General features: G+C 30.5%; 2 long non-coding RNA genes across 2 annotated transcripts; both read left to right on the top strand.

Moving 5' to 3' along the window:
- The first annotated feature begins 977 nt into the window (after positions 1 to 977).
- Positions 978 to 10,758, top strand: LOC126878943 (uncharacterized). The gene is made up of 2 exons (XR_007695895.1): positions 978 to 1,605; positions 10,336 to 10,758. It is a non-coding gene; the product is annotated as an uncharacterized LOC126878943 (long non-coding RNA).
- Positions 10,759 to 12,956: 2,198 nt separating this feature from the next.
- Positions 12,957 to 15,273, top strand: LOC126878944 (uncharacterized). The gene is made up of 2 exons (XR_007695896.1): positions 12,957 to 13,518; positions 13,590 to 15,273. It is a non-coding gene; the product is annotated as an uncharacterized LOC126878944 (long non-coding RNA).
- Positions 15,274 to 17,894: the final 2,621 nt, after the last annotated feature.

The raw sequence follows: 17,894 nt of genomic DNA on the forward strand, positions 1-17,894 counted from the left end.
CGCAATTAAAAAAGTTAGGTACACGCGAATTAAACTTCATTAAGCCAGTGACGTCATTATTTAGCGTGCGCAGTGACTTTATATTTTGGTACACGCTATTTTGATATGTTTGGTGTTTGTTGTTTGTTTGATAAAAAATATTTTTATTAAGGGAAGGGGAAGGGAAGCAAAACTATTCAGATGTTTCAAACTTAATTGTAATAAAACAATATGCATGTATATAACAGTATATTATATTCAGGTTAGCAAAATAAATATTAGTTAACACGATATATACAAAATACTGTTAAAATAATTATACCAGTTTATTTTTGCTGTGGTGTTTATTTTTATTTATACAGGGAGTTGAACTTGTTACGATTTTAATAGAAAATTGGTTATAACTTTGTAAATACCCTGTATAACATAATAAACCTTTATATTTTAGTGATGTGGAAGTTAAGAAGATTTCAAACATAAAATAAAATATAGGGTGTTCCATTTAAAAAACATAACTTTGGTCTGCCACTATATTATCGAACGCCGCTGTAACATTCTAACTAATTTTAGTAATTTTGTAATATGAAGCTTAAAGTTTGCTAAAAATTTTGTTACTAACTTTTATTGCTATCTATTACTCTAGCGGATCTGCTGAGTTTTATCACACTAACCAATTGCCCCGTATATTTTATCCTATTACTTCTGCTACCCTTTAATCACGAATTTTTGTCTCTTATCTTTTTCATACTGTTTTAAAATGTTGTTAAACTAATTAAAAAAACTAAATAATTGTCCACACTCCATAGTTAATTAAAAAAAACACTAAACAAGTAAAAAAATAAGGAAACTCTTTATAAATCAATATAAACATAGGGCGATTATGTGTAAACATAACGCGATTAGACAAATTCTAACCACACTCTGACACTCGCAATACTTACAGATACTTTACCACAGCATACACGCGGCTCAAATTAGCGTGTACCAAAAAACCCAGTCATAGTACACGCTAAATAATGACGTCACTGACTTTATGACGTTTAAGCGTGTACCTAACTTTTTTATTTGCGTACACGTTAGCGTGTACCTAGACACAGCGCAATTTAAACTGTATTTGATACCCAGTCCCAGTACTAGTTGAGTGGTATTATCAGCTTGTTCAGTTTTAGAAAATATTGCATTAGTTGTTCACTGCTGGTAACTACTCATATGGTATCAATACCTTCATTCGATACTGAGTACTCGGTATCAAATCAAGCCATATTAGATACCTAGTACTAGTAGAATGATATCAGCTTGTCCAGTTTTACATAATGTTGCAGTAGTTATTCGATGCTACTAAGTACTCATATTATGGTATCAATACCTTCATTCGATACTGAGTACTTGGTATCGAAGCAAACTGTTTTTGATGTAGTACAGTGATATTATTGATACCATTTTGTTCAGTTTTACATAATATTACAGCAGTTATTCGATGCTATTAAGTACTTATATGGTATCAATACCTTCATTTGATACTGAGTATCAAATCAAGCCATATTCAATACCGAGTACTGGTAGAATGATATCATTAATATTAGCTTGTTCAGCTTTACATAATACTGCTGTAGTTATTCGATGCTAGTAAGTACTCATTTATGGTATCAATACCTTTATTCGATACTGAGTACTCGCTATCGAAACAAACCATATTCAATACCCAGTACTAGTAGAGTGATATTATTGATATCATCTTGTTCAGTTTTACATAATATTGTAGTAGTTATTCGATGCTACCTAGTACTCATATGGTATCAATACCTTCATTCGATACTGCGAGTACTCAGTATTGAAACAAACTGTTTTTTAAACCGAGAACTAGTAGGGTGATATTATTGACATCATTTTGTTCAGTTTTACATAACATTACAGCAGTTATTCGATGCTACTAAGTACTCATATGGTATCAATACCTTAATTCAATACTGAGTATCAAATCAAACCATATTCAATACCGAGTACTAGTAGAGTGATATCATTAATATTAGCTTGTTCAGCTTTACATAATACTGCTGTAGTTATTCAATGCTAGTATACTATATTATAATATATATTATTATAAATTATAATTACTCATATGGTATCAATACCTTCATTCGATACTGAGTACTCGGTATCGAAACAAACCATATTCAATACCAAGTACTAGTAGTGTGATATTAGAGAGTTATTGCCACCGGCAAATAAAGGATCCTTTATTACAGGATACTTTAATAAAGGACAAATACAGGACGGGTCTAAAAGAGTGGTATTGCAAACGCAGTTAAAGAATCTTTTATTTTGACAAATGACATGAAATATTTTTGTAAATATAAAAATAACCTATAAAATTCCATTTGTCGATATAAATTAAAATAAGATAATTGAAGAGTAAAACGTTAAATTTAATTATTTTGTCATTTAAAGATGTTTAGAGAACAACATAATATATCCCATAATACTCATCGTTCAATAATATGGAAGTGCAATAAATTGGAAATACTATTTTAGGAGTTTTTAAATACTTTTGCATTATGGGTATATGTAATGGGGAATTTCTGGAGAATATATTATTAGGGAATAGTGGATATCCATTCCTCAACTACAACTACCGAATGACACCATTCCAGAATTTTCAGACAAGTTGTGTTTTTATAATCCATCACAAATCCCTTCAAGAGTTGTTATTGAAAGAACATTTGGTATTGTGAAGAGATTTCCCATTTTACCATATGTAATGAGATGCAAGTTACCTTTTATTCAAAGAATAATATCAGCTTGTTCAGTTTTACATAATCTAATGCGACTAAATTGTGTGTGTGTGTTTGTTTAAAATTATTGTTCGACATTTAAAGCTAGCGCTTAAACTAATTTTATTTTTATTGGACTGCAGTTTGTTAATAAATTTATAAATAAATATAAATATTATATTGGTGACTGATTTTAAGTATTTTATGATCATTAGCAGGTTTTAAATAATAAATTTATAAATATGTACATACATGCTATTGGCGTTTGATCTTTTATCCATTATGGCCCTCTCTTTCTTTCTTTTCACCTCTGGATAACTAGTTATCAGGAAGTTTATCTGACAGATTAGATACTAATAGATATCTGACAGAGAAAAACTTCCCGTTAACTAGTTATCCGGAGCTGAAAAGACAGATACTAAGGATACTGTTATATAAACTTCCCAATAATTAGTTATCTGAAAATGAAAAGACCTCTAATCTGTCAGATAAACTTCCCGATATACAAAAAGATAATAGAAGAATTAAGCTTTATGCTGGTTTTTATTAATTTTTTTGGCAATGTTTAAATAAACAAATACTGATGGCATGAAATGGATCACGAACAAGGAGGAATGAAGAAGGAATTGGAGATTGTGTTTACCATTAAACGCATAAAACTGCAGTATCTGGGACACATATGATAAATCAGCACCGTTACTCCCTGCTGCAGTACATATTGCAAGGTACAGTCAAAGGTAAGCGAAGACCTGGTAGAGGGAGAATATATCAATTAAACTGTTTCGAATCGCAGCTAGCAAGGTTACGATTGCTATATGATTTCCAACATTCGAAACGGATAAGAACCAAAAGAAGAAGATGGCATGAAAATGAAAGTGTATTAATACTTTTGATTAAAAACTTTATAGATTCTAATCTATAAAAGATTAAATTTTCAAAAATAAATACTTGAACCTTTGTTTTATTTTGTTAACCTGTTGTTATATATCTGTTGAATAGAACTCTATTTTGAATCTAGAATTTTAACAAATCCTAACTTTCATTAAAATTTATTGATCTTTTATCTTCAATCTCTTATATCTTCAATAAATATTTATTTCTATAGAAAAATGTAAAATATATTGAGTTTAATAAATGAGTTACTGATATTTTAAGTCTGATCATTGTAATTAGTAACAATTTAAAATTATTTACGTAATATTCCTTTTTACAACTTCTTGTAATAACTCAAGCTTCAATAAAATGTTCTTTTCTATATTCGTTTGGGTCAAAACATCAATAATCTATATCTCAGAATATTACTTAGAGTTGTTTTTAATAAATAAAACCCAACATACAACTTTAATGATGAAAGTTTAATCAAATATCAATCCCACAATACATAAATTATCAATCCAAAGAAGCGACAAGATAAATTCAAAATACAAGTGAAGTTACACCTTTCTTCACATTTTTGACACGTTATGTCAAAATAAAGGAACTTTTATTAAAATAAAGGTGTCCTCTAATTTTCCTTAAATACAGGCGGCCTGTATTTTATTAAAAGACAAAAATAAAAGACGCAATACTGCGCATGCTTATATGTCAAAATAAAGGATCTTTTATTACAGGTCGACTTAAAAGACGTTGGCAATAACTCTCTATTAATATCAGCTTATTCAGTTTTACATAATATTGCAGTAGTTATTCGATGCTACTAAGTACTCATATTATTCATTCATTTCATTTTACTCACATTATGGTATCAATACCTTTATTCGATACTGAGTACTCAGTATCGAATCAAACCATATTCAATACCTAGTACTAGTAGAGTAATATCATTAATATCAGCTTGTTCAGTTTTACATAATATTGCAGTAGTTATTCGATGCTACTAAGTACTCATATGGTATCAATACCTTTATTCGATACTGAGTACTTGGTATTGAATCAAACAATATACTGAGTACTAGTAGAGTGATATCATTATTATTATCAGCTTGTTCAGTTTTACATAATATTGCAGTAGTTATTCGATGCTACTAAGTACTCATATGGTATCAGTACCTTTATTCAATACTGAGTACTTGGTATTGAATCAAACCATATTCAATACTGAGTACTAGTAGAGTGATATCATTATTATTATCAGCTTGTTCAGTTTTACATAATTAGTAGTTAATAGAGAAAACATTGAAATACTGGCAAATGAGGATGCTGTTGATATAGGAGCTGTGGCAGTACATTTTCAACCAGGAGTAAAGCTATTGCAACTAAATTTTGTATAATATGTGTTTGTTTTAAAATATTATTCTCCATTTAAGGCAAGCTTAAATGGTTAATTTTGATAATTTTATTTTCATTTGACTGCAGTTGGTTAACAAATTTATTTTATTATTATAGCAGTTTTTTAAATAAATTTTTGTGTTTGATTTCTACCTATCCTTTAAAATATGTTACATCACATTCCATTAAAAGGAGTTCCACAACCAGCAAAAATGTATTGACAAATAATTGTTTTAAATGACAAAAATGATAATAGACTTTATGGTGTTTTTTTTATTCGTTTTTTTGATAGTATGTTTAAATAAACAAATAATGATGATGGCGGGAAAATGAAAGTGTAATACCTTTGATTAAGAACTTGATAGGATTCTAATGTACTTATAAAGGAGTCAAATTTCAAAAATTAATACTTAAAGCTTTGTTTTATTGTGTTAATCTGTTTATATTGTTAATATCAACAAATATAGACATAAGATTCTACATTATTCGTTGTTAATACCAGTTATGTTATATCTGTTGAATTGACCTCTACTTTTAGAATTTTAACAAATCTATATAAACTTTTGTCTAAGTCTAAAGCATGATATTTGTGCATTCAAATTTATTGGAATTACATCTTAAGTATAATTTCTTTTTACAAACTTTTGCAATAACTAGAGCTTCAATAAAATGTTTTTTATATGTATTTAAATTTACATATTTGTTTGGGTCAAAACATTAATTTATATCGAGATTAACTTTTATTTATGAGTTCTTTTTAATAAATCAAACTGAACATAAAATAAATCCACAAGGAAAATTATTTCCTGTAGCTGACTGTATACAACACAACACAAAAAATTATATTTATTAAAATCCTTTATAAAAGGTATATTAATTTATTAATAAAGGGATACATCACAAATGCAGAACGTTTTCGTTCACATTCACATTTCACATGCTAGGCCACCAAAATTAAAAATATGAGGTAAAAATCCGTTAAAATGTTACAATAGTAAGAAAATTTACATTGTTGATTTTAAATAGCATGGATGTTTAAAATTTTTCTAGATTCAGCACTTTCTATGGACCATCTGATCATCTGAATCCCCACGTGGGTTGAACACGTGCGCTGTGAGGTCGCCTTTGTTTATTTTTCCGTCATAGCGTCATATGTCATTGTCATAACACCCTGTCCTGTAAGCTGACGAAGCGTTAATAACCGCTATGAATTCCAAGATTTTATTGGTTAGAACTGCCCACGTGATATCTGTGTTCGTATTGGTCAAATGATTAAGAATGACAGAGCGGGATATTTAAATACCAATATTGTATGCAAAGTGTCGTTTCAACAAGAAAACAAGTCTGCTGACCGAGGATAACAGATAAATATTTCTTGTTTATCTTACAATTGACAATTTTTGTGATAGAAATAAAAGTGTTGTAGAAAATCAATATTGAAAAACAGTATTGATTACAAAAACACTATTTATTCGTTTCTACTAGTCTGCTTTCTAGACTGTACCTAGTCTCATAAAATATTTCTTTTATCTCATAAAAAATATTAAATTATAAATGCATCAAAATTAAAAACAGATAATTTACATAAAAGTAGGTAAATATACTGGATATGGGGAAAAGTAATTTAGGGGAAATTATATGTTATATTATATAATTATTATTTTCTTCGGCATTTTGTGAAATATAGGACATGTTGTGTCTTGTGTCCTTTTAAAATGTCTGAAATTTCATATTTCATTTACATTTGGATTTTTAAACGTATGTATCACTTATTAATATGTTGCTACGATTTTTGTTTCTTTGTGGAGAAAAACCGTTTCTGTGGTTCAATGTTTTTACATATTGAAACTTTTAAAACACTTCAATTTTTTTTTATGCAAATTTTGATTAAATTTTTTGTTGCATGTAGGTATATTTGACAAGACAATCTAAAAATTTCTGTCACTTAAATTATCTAAATCGGGTGTATGTATTTACAAGCATCTTCAAATCTTCATGATCTTTTTTATTGCAAATTAAATTGATGTTACTTAAATCCTTAAATAAGTCGTGGTTTCACTATCAAATAATTTGATCAAACAGTTTGAGCAAACTCAGGAAGTGACGCCACAACTGCAGTTTGTTCAAATTATAAAAATCTAGTGGTCACACTATCAGTTTAGTTTGATCAAATTTTGTATTGAGAGTTGTGGTAGTATATCAAAACCCATAAGCATTCCAACACTTTAACGAATAATAAGCCCCAAACTCTCTCTCTATTGTAGAAGAGAGACAGTAACTAACCAAAAAGAAATCAAGTCCTGATTAGGAAAAATCTAGAAAACAAACAAGAGTAACTATTGGCTACAAAAGCTGCTGTATAAAAATCAGTGTGCATGCTGAAGAAAGCAAAGCAGGGAATGATCAACGAAACAATTTTAATGTGTAGCTAGGCCATGATTGATAAACATCCAGGGGCTCACAGCTTAAATGATGCAGTCGCTTCTCAATAAAGCTAGCTTGTGTCAGTTACTCAATATTTATTAGAAGAAACTTACATACTGAAAGTAGGTAAGTTAGTATGAGTCTTCTAAAACAGCATAAGCTATGTTTTGGGTTTCAAATATGCAATAATTAACACTCCCAGCGCCAGTGTATTCTTTTAGATACACACTGTCCTCAACACTGTGTACCGAAAAAGATACACATGGCTTGTTGTGTTCGATCTGTTGTGTCACCTAAAAGGACACACTTACTTAAGTTTTTATATGTAGAGAATAATGCTATGGCCTGAGACAATTTCCTGGTATAACTGGGTTTGGCCTTACGACATGAAAAGATAGGTTGTATGTAACTAGAAATTCGAATGAAAAATGTTGCCATGTATGGGCCAAAACAATTTGCTTTAACTCATTATGCAGGGAAAGATTCAAGGAAAATGAAGCATAGGGAGATGCTATACGCTGTACGGATGTACATCAAACGAACTTTTCAGAGCAGCCGTCTCCAAAGTCCTAATAGCTATAATTTGTCAGCTACAACTTTTCCCATATGTCACGATTCATTTTCAAACAAATTAAGTCAAAACATAAAGTGAAACGTACGCCGATGTGTGTAGTATATACTATACAGTATACAAAATGTATATACACATCGACATTCGTTTCACTTAATGTTTTGACTTAATTTGCTTGAAAATGAATCGTGACGCATGGGAAAAGTTATAGGGGACGAACAATAAGATGTATTGTCAGAGAAATAGCAAATAATCCCAAAAAAGTGCACCAAAATTGAGAGATGAGGTGGAAAGACAGTTTGGAAAAAGATGTAACCCTGAAACAATTAGACGGATATTACAAAATAATAATCGACATAGCTGAACTGCAAGAAATAAATCTATCAGCCAAATAAATAAGCAACAAGGAGTTTTGTTTTCTTTACTAATTTTAGCTGGTATCAAAATCATACACAAAATAATTAAAGGATTATTGTTATTTAAGTATGGTATATCTGAAACCCAAAACATAGCTTATGCTATTTTAGAGGCTTAGGGCCAATTTCTCATATCGAGTTCAACTCCAGTTTAACCTGAACTTCTAGTAAACGTCAGTTTAAAGTCAAAATCGTGTTTCTCAATTCACGTTCAACCGATTGCAGTTTAAACTTGAACGATGCTTGAACGGTGGAATTCGGCCGTTCAAAGATTTCAGAACTCAGTTCAGATGATTCCATGGACTACGCATGCGTTGTATTAACACGAAACGCTGTCATATAATAAATATATCCTATTTTATTATATTAAGCCCAACGATAAATGATAACATTATTTTTGTTTTTATAATATTTATTTATAATTATTAAAGTGACTATTTGACTATAAATACTTAAATTTAACTTTATTCAAAAACAGCATAAAAATTGTAGTTCAAAATGGCGACAGTTTTTTACCTTTTGCCATCTATTGGCATTTCTCGAAAGCTGTAGAACGAGCGCTGACATGAACCCACAATGAGAAATGCATTTCAAACAAAACCACAGATCACGGGTGAACCTGGTTCAACTGAACCATAGATTAACGCAGGTATGAGAAATCGACCCTTATAGTTAGTAACTTACTTTCAGTATGTAATTCTTTTCTAATATTGAGTCACTGACACAAGCTAGTTTTATTGAGTAGCGATTGTATCATTTCAGAATTGAGGCTGTGAGTCACTGTAGGTGCAGAGCAGTACAATAATTTTGCTTATACAAATTATCAGTAATAAATATTTATTTACATCAAAATAAAAATTCCATCACATAATGATGTCTAACAGCTGATTGTCACTCTGACCAATATGAACACAGATATCACGTGGGTAGTTCTAACCAATAAAATCGTGGAATTCATAGCGGTATTTAACGGCTCGCATGATTTGAGTTTCCACTAGACTTGTGTTATGGACGGATTTTACGGGCTGTGATTGGTCGTATTCAAATCAATGACATATTTGATGACATTTAAAAGAAATACGTAACCCTGTTTTTCTCGTTTGTTTTTGTTTATGCAGTGTGTTTATGTTATACAAAAGAAAAATATTGATATTTTAGTTATTAATCTTGGATTTTGAGACTATTTTATACGTTTATACTTGTTTATTGTATTCATTTTTAAACAGCCATATTATTTCCAGCAAAAGTTATGGAACGTTTACAGATACATAGTAATATTTATAAAAAAACAAATTACTTTCTGCTTGCTTCCTATATTTTGTAAATTTTTAAAGCTTCCTCCCAGACTCATTTGAGTATAAGGTGGTTAATTTTTCCGAAATAAATGGAAGGGATGGCGCATTTAATGCAGTGATTTGAGCTAATGGGTGCGTTCGGACGACCATAGCGGCTGGCTGGCAGCAGAAATCGGCTGAGTGGTTGTATCCAGCCGTGATAGGGAAAGCTTAGTAAATCTCTCAGCGGCTGGCTTCCAGCGGTGACGTCTGACAGCTACTGCTGGCTCAGCTGTCCAGCCGCTGTGGTCGTCCGAACGCACCCAATATAACAACACAAGAAGATGCTCAAAATTGTCAAAAAGAATATGAAAATGTTAATAAAGTAAATTTTAGAGTTCTAAGAACTTATCCAAATGATTCTATGAAGCTTGTTTTCAAGGTAAATATTGATGTTAATATATTCACTTTCTAACTTTATGGTTTTTATATTTTGTAGGGATGAATAATTAACATTGGAGAGAATTTTTAAGTATTTTGCTAAGCAACAAATTTTGTGTTCATTTTGATTTAAAGTTCAAAACATATATTCATATATTGTAAGATATTAAATAGATTTTTTTTTATTACAGAAAGACTATCGATGCCATCGATGCCATCGCAATACTCAGGCTAATTTGCCTTCATCAAAGACAAAAAATCCGTCATCTATACATGTTAACCGTCAGGCATTCTTAAGAATTACAGTGAAACAATCAAGTATGAAAAGGTAAAGTCTATTTGCTAATCTGAGACACAACTACTGTCTAGTGACGTTGGTAATTTTTTTTGAGAAGTTAGGTTGCTAGACGTAACTGGAAAAGACTACACAACCAAACATAACTACTCATAGCCAATATTATTATTAACAGTAAACAGGCATAAATAACATAACATACACCATACACCAATCAATAATTATTTATTTACACCTTTATAATGTATTGATAACAGATGAGAGAAGTATTTATTGTACAAAATAAAAATATTTTATAGAAATAAATTCCACAAAATTTTATGAGTTTAGTATACACTCCCAATATTTCCAACAATTATTTTTTTTTAGTGAAAGATTAAGTTGATTTGAGCAGTTAATATCTATTGTTGGGTAGGAATTTTTGTGTTGTAAAGACAACACTTATATATTACGATTATAGGTATTAAAGCTGCTTTTGATTGTATAAATAGAGAAATAATATGGTCAGTAATGGAAGACCTGGAAAGCCCACAAAAGATAATAAGCCTGGCAAAAAGTACATATAAAAGTATATAGAAATGTACTGGCTAAAGTACAAATAAACGGAAACTGATCGCCAATAATAAACCTAAGAAGAGGAATAAAACAAGGGGACAGTTTCATTCATATTAGTAATGGATCGAGTAATGAAGAGTGCTAAAAGAAGGTCAAGGCAAACAGTCAACAATAGGGTATAGGAATTTAGTACCAGTGAAAATGGAAGGATTACTATATGCAGATGACCTAGAAATAATAGCAGACGATAAAGAAAAAATGCAAAAATTAATGAATATGGGTGGAAGAAATAGAAAATTTGAAAATGGAGGTAAATGTAAAGAAAACGAAGACCATGATAGTAACCCAAAAGAAAAGGGAAGAAATAAACCAAACGTTATTTAGTCGCAAAAATGAAATAATGGAAACAATCTCGACGTTTGAATACCTGGGAGTAATAATATCAGAGGATGGAAAGGTAGACAAAGAAATCTCATACAGGGCGAAAAAAGCAAATAAGATCTACTATGCACTAAATAAAACAATATTTGGAAAGGAAGAAATAGAGAAAGAAATAAAACTAAAGGTATACAATGCAATATATGTATCAACTTTAAAATTATGCAAGTGAAACATGGGTAAACAATGCAAAAATAGACAGTACAATAAGCGCAGCGGAGATGAAGCAGTTGAGAAAAATAACAGGAAAAACAAAATTGGACAGAATAAGAAATGAGGATATTAGACAAAGGCTAAAACAGCAATTGATAATAACGAAGATCCAAAAAAGAAATTAAATTGGTATGAACACATTAACCGAATGAAGCAGGTGATGGAATCAAAAAGGTATGGTAAAAGAAGGAAAGGGAGGCCAAGAAAAAGGTGGATTGATCAGATTATAGAAATTGGGCAGGAAAAACACATATACAAATGAAAGAGTTAGCAAAGGACCGCAAGAAATGGAAGAGATGGATAGAGGATGAAAAGACCTCTGACACCCCTGAGGGGCATAAGGAGTTTCGAGAAAGAAGAATTTTTATTAAGAATTTGTCACTTAGATAGGTTCTTCTAAACTGTGGTGGTAATTCAATGGCTTCTTCAAATAACGCTTCAACAGGAGTGGATCTCATGGCACCTAGACAAACAATCAATTGAATTCAGCAATTGATCGTTACATTTATTTTCTTTAATAAATTGGTGCTAGCAGATGCATATAAGATGGTGGCATAGTCTATGATCGACCTTATGTATGATCTAAAGAACAGCTCACTAATAAACAATTTAAAAAACGTTCTATTTGTTTTTTTTTCTCTATACCTACCATTAATTCCATCATAAAAGTTAGTATGACTATTTTATGGCAATTCATTTAATTAAATTAAATATGTATTGCAGTTTAGGCAGGGGAATGGCCACTCTCGTATTAAAATTTCCTTCTGAAGTTCTTACAACCCTTAAACTTTTATATGTTAATACTTTGTTACAGTCTCAGAGCCAATTTAGTACATCAGATCAAATAAGTCTGAAAGTTTATCATACATTTTTAAGACACAAATAAATATAATATCTCTTTTATAAGTATAAATTATACTATTTAATTTTCTTATAACATTACTACCCCCTAGTTATATAATTTTTGCTGAATGTAGATCGGAGAAAACTATAAGTACTTAATAAAAAACAGCATACAAAGTACGTAAATACTCTGAAAAATATTAACTTTACATTTATAAATTAATATATTCATTTGTATTATAATATTTATTGTAGAAGAACTATAACTTTACAAATTTAAAATGTAAATATGTAAATGTATAAAAGTATTATAACCTTAAAACCGCAAGCCGCAACAAACGAGAGAGATTCCTAAATGTCCTTGATTTGAATACGACCAATCGCAGCCCGTAAAATCCGTCCATAACACAAGTCTAGTGGAAACTCAAATCATGCTAACGGCTCGTGTAAGCTGCGGTTAAAACTCGCCCTGATGGAATACAATGTTGCCTAATTTACTGTTCCGTTCCGTCACAAATCGTCTGTCATTCAAGTCATTCTGTCAAAAACAAATTTGTTTGGTTTTGTTTTCAAAATTGTTGAAGTTCTATTTTCTATTTGGTTATATTTTTTAGTCATGAATCATGAAATTAAGTAGTATCGTGGGATATTTGAAGTTCTTGGGTACTGAAAATTCAAGCAGTTTTAGAAGGAAAACAAGTTTTAAACTCTGGTCATCTTATTTTGGCTGGAAAAATAGAGGAAAGTTCTGAGCATACCATCAAAATAATATGGTTTATTCCTTCAGTAAGGTCCAATCCCCACGAAATTAAAGGAACTCTATCTTTCACAACTGGCATGAGCGTTAGCCAAATGTTATGTTCTTGTAAAGTGGAAAATGTAAACATGTCTCTACTCTTGTTCTTGTTAAATTAAAGGAACCCTAACTTTCACAAATGGCATGAGCATTAGCCAAATGTTATGTTATTGTAAAGCAGAAAATAGTGGAAAATGTAAACATGTCTCTACTCTTGTTAAATGTAAGTATAAGGTATGTAAAGTTCCAAAAATAAATGCAATCATGAAAGGAATATTTTTGATTTTACATTGGTATTGTTTTAGGGAAGATGTGAAATTAATGGAACATTCAGTACATGAGTTGAAAAAAATGTTAACAGATTGGCAAATGAAGACCATTTTTAATTGATCTAAACATTTATAGAAACAAAGTATATGGTTAATATAAAATATTACCTGCCTGAAGTAACTTGGTGTACAAATCAATAGTAACCATAATTTTTATTCCCAGGGCCAGTGAGAAACAATGTCCATTTCATTTCTAAGTGTTCTAAGGAAAGATCTCATAAGAATAAATAGATCTGTACAATGAAGATTAACCAGCGAAATTATTGTATTGTTATAAAAATAATAAATCTCCATTTCATATTATTTACACTTACATACATTAGCCTGGAATTTCATTGTGTCTACATTAGTGGCCATAGTCACAAACCTACCCTAGTCTACGGAGGTACTGTCTTTCGCAAATGTGGTAATACCGGGTTTGATACATTATTGCTAAATAAAGTTTGTGAATAGTAATTTTCCACAAAATAGACAGAGTTTTAATAGTTTTCACTGTACTTAAATCTTTTTTACATTCAGTGGTAATAACATAATATTATATTTTGTTTTGGTATTTAAATTTACCTAAATATTTATAGAAATATACTATACTAAATTCAAGATGCAGTAGAAATAAACAAACCAAGACACGTTAAATGCTACTATGAGCACTCCTGAATCATAATTTACAATGTATATACATTGTAAATCCCAAATCATGATTTCTAAAGTTTATACATTGTAAATTATGATTCGGGAGTGCTCCTAATAGTAGCATTTAACTTGTCTTGATTTGTTTATTTCTACTGCATCTTAATTTTAAATTTACTGTAGATGTTGCCATCATAGGACTCTTACTTATAGATGCAATAAAATTATTGGTTTATTTTCATTTTAAATGTTATACTTCCAGTATTGTATGTAGTACCTAGTATTAAAACATATATTTTTAATTAAAAATATAAATATCTTATTTTTATAATGAACAACATTAAATTTACTTCTTGCGGGAGTAGCAAAAAGTTATAGTAAATATTTTTAACTCGTTTAGCTTTTGATGATATTTTCCATATGTTTGTGTAAGACATGTTTAACGAGTAGTCTAAGGGCATATTATTATACTTTGTTATACAAAATAGACATAAAATTTTGAAATTTTCAGCTTCACTTTTTCTTTGTTTCAATATTAAATCCCAAATTTAGACTCTCCACCATTTTCTCATAAAAAAGTATGTTGAGTTTTTACCCTAGGTAGACCGAAACCACCAAAAAATTGATGTTACTAAGTTTTTAAGTATTAAAAAAATGCGTTTCATCAGATACACAAAATAAATGCAACTGATTATGTTCAGATAGTGGTGTCCCTCTTAATTTTTATTCCTAAAAACTTTACTATTAAATCAAAGTTTTAGTTAAAAAAAAAAACAAAATGTTTGCTTTCTGTGTGGAGTTACAAAAATAAGTTGAAATGCTATTTAATTTCATATTATTTCCTGGTGATCCTCTGTCATACTAATTTTACATTGTTCTTACATGCAAGCATTTGTAAATTAATTTACCATTAAAGGGCAGCCCAAGGTATATTCATCTTAAATGGGTGGTTGTAGTTTTGTATATTTTATTTTTATTTTAGTTTTGTAATATTTTTAAGAACAAATAAAATAATTATAATTATTCTGAACTGTTGTTTCTTTATCAAACTTCTTTTTTTTTAAAAAAGTATCAACAAATCCATATATTTAAATTCAATATAAATGTAAATTTTATAGATGGAATTTACATAAAACAAGAATTTTTCATGAATGTTCGTTCAGTTTATCTATTCTTCTTGTCTTTTTTCCTTATGCCTATTACGGTGTCGGATTATGGTCCGTTGTTTCTTTCACCCATTTTTCTACGCTTTTCTGTTTTTGGCTAGGCTTTTTATTTCTTCTTTCGTTTTCCCTCATACATGTACTATATCCTTTATTTGATCCCTCCAATTCTTTCTCCTTTTTGTTGTGTTTCCCATTTTCAGAATTTTCCTGGCCATCCTTTCTGGTTTCATTCTTATGATATGTCCATACCATTCCAGTTGTTTATTTTGGATGTGATATAATATTGGCTCTATTTCTGTTCTTCTTCATTTCTTATTCTACCCCATTTTCATTTTCCTGCAATCATTCTTAAGTGTTTCATCTCCATTGCTTCTATTTTTGACTCATTTCTTCTGTATTGTCCAATTTTCACTTGCATAGGTTATTACTGGTCTTGTTATTGTATTATGCATCTTCCTTTTCACTTCCATTTGTATGTCTTTATGTCCTAGTGTAGGTTTATTTAAGGTGTAAAATATTCATGTCGATTTGTTTCCTTCGTTTGCTATTTCAGCGTCTATTTTCCCGTCGTCAGTTATTATACTCCCTACCTAGGTATTCATAGGTTGATACTTTTTTTAATGTTATCTGATTGCACTTTATTTCTCTGTTGTTTAGGCCTTCCTTGTTATTTATTATCATTGTTTTGGTTATCTCTTAAGCTTTCGTTTCATTTTTCTGTATGCCTTACACCTTATTACTATTAATCCATACCTATCATGTGTTCCTTTTTTTGTTTTTCAGTTTTACTACATCCTTCCTGGCTCTTGGCATTTGAACACTTGAAGAAAAAAAATTATAGTCATCAATTTCAATCCTATTCTTTAATTAATGTATATATTATATTATATCTCTGTTATTTGTAGTCTAAAAACAATCATACAAACAAATATTTGCATATTATACATATTATAATAATTACATACAATTGAACACATCTAGATGAACGGAATTATCAATCAGTAGCCTCCGTCCTCCATAAATACTGAAAATGAAACTATTATTTTTTTAAAGTCTACTGTCCTTGAGTGACTTACTGAAATTTGAATTGCCCGCCAAAAGTGACATTTTTCTCAGCCAAAATTTGGCAACACTGTATTCCATCAGGGCGAGTTTTAACCCCAGCTGTCCTGTAACCTGCATAGACATTCTTATTATCTATGGTTGCCTGTGGCTGTCAGTTCTCTGACGTCATACCACACCATTGAATATACTGTGCAAAAGTTATATTCTGTGGTTATGTGACGTCACATCAAGGTCACCTCACTTATGAGTATCGAGTACTCACAAGTATCGATACCAGAAGCCGGTATCGACGGTATCGATACTTTGATTCGATACCGACCTGAGTACTTGGTATCGAATGCCGAGTGGTATCGATTCATCCCTAATGGTATCTACCCTTTTTATCAAGTTTAAACTAACACAATCCCTTAGGCCCAAAATAGGTACAGTGTTGTTTTGTTGAACTATAATGAATTTAATTTCTGTTTTCTTATCTTTAACATTACAGTCCAAAACTGCTGTCCCAAGAGGTCTTATTTTGTTGCCATCATACACTACTAGAACAGTATCAGTATCTACTAAAGTGGTTTTACTTGCATCAATTTTTAAAAAATATTTATGTGGCAAAATAGAAACCTCACTGCCGGTATCTAGCTTAAAATGTATGTCAACATCATGCACACTTACCCTCTCTATCCAGCCTTTATCTTCATGTTTTTCTACAGAATCTACTTCTATACAATCAATTTGTAAGTAGTCACCTATATCACTGCTACTATCACTTTCCACTTCCCGAAGTTCATGGATTCACTTTCCTCTGACCAAATTTGCAGACATTAGCAAAATGATTTTGCTTTTTGCACACAACACATATCTTCCCATAAGCTGGGCATTCTCTAGGCTTATGCATCCTGCATTTGACATCCTTAAAATTGACATTTCTTCTGTACTGCTACTGCTTGACTTTTATTTCTTAACTTGTTTTCTCTCCTGAAGTCCTTGTTCATTACTGCATCTATTGCTTTCTCATTATTAAGTGCTTTTAACTGTTTCTTACTCATTTCTGCAATATTCTACTGCTGTTTTTAAATCCAAATTTGGTGTTCTTAATAGTCTTTCTTGCAGCTCATTATTTTTAATTCCAATTACAATCTTGTCCTTCAACAGGCTGTTTTCAAGAGTACCAAAATTGCACGGCTTTACCAAAGTTTTAATATCCGTGAGAAAATGTTCAAAGTCTTCATTATCTCCTTGTAGCCTGTTGAAGAACTTGTATCTGTCATAAGTTTCATTTTTAACAGGAGCGCAGTGATTCTCAAAGGCTTGAATTACTTCTTTATATATTTTTTTCTTATCATCCTCTAGTTCGAAAGTTTCAAATACAACCTGCGCCTCCTCTCCCGCTATGTTTAAAAATATAGCTATTTTTGTCTCGTCATCT

Source organism: Diabrotica virgifera, chromosome 1, assembly GCF_917563875.1.
Source record: "Diabrotica virgifera virgifera chromosome 1, PGI_DIABVI_V3a".
Lineage (NCBI taxonomy): Eukaryota > Metazoa > Arthropoda > Insecta > Coleoptera > Chrysomelidae > Diabrotica > Diabrotica virgifera.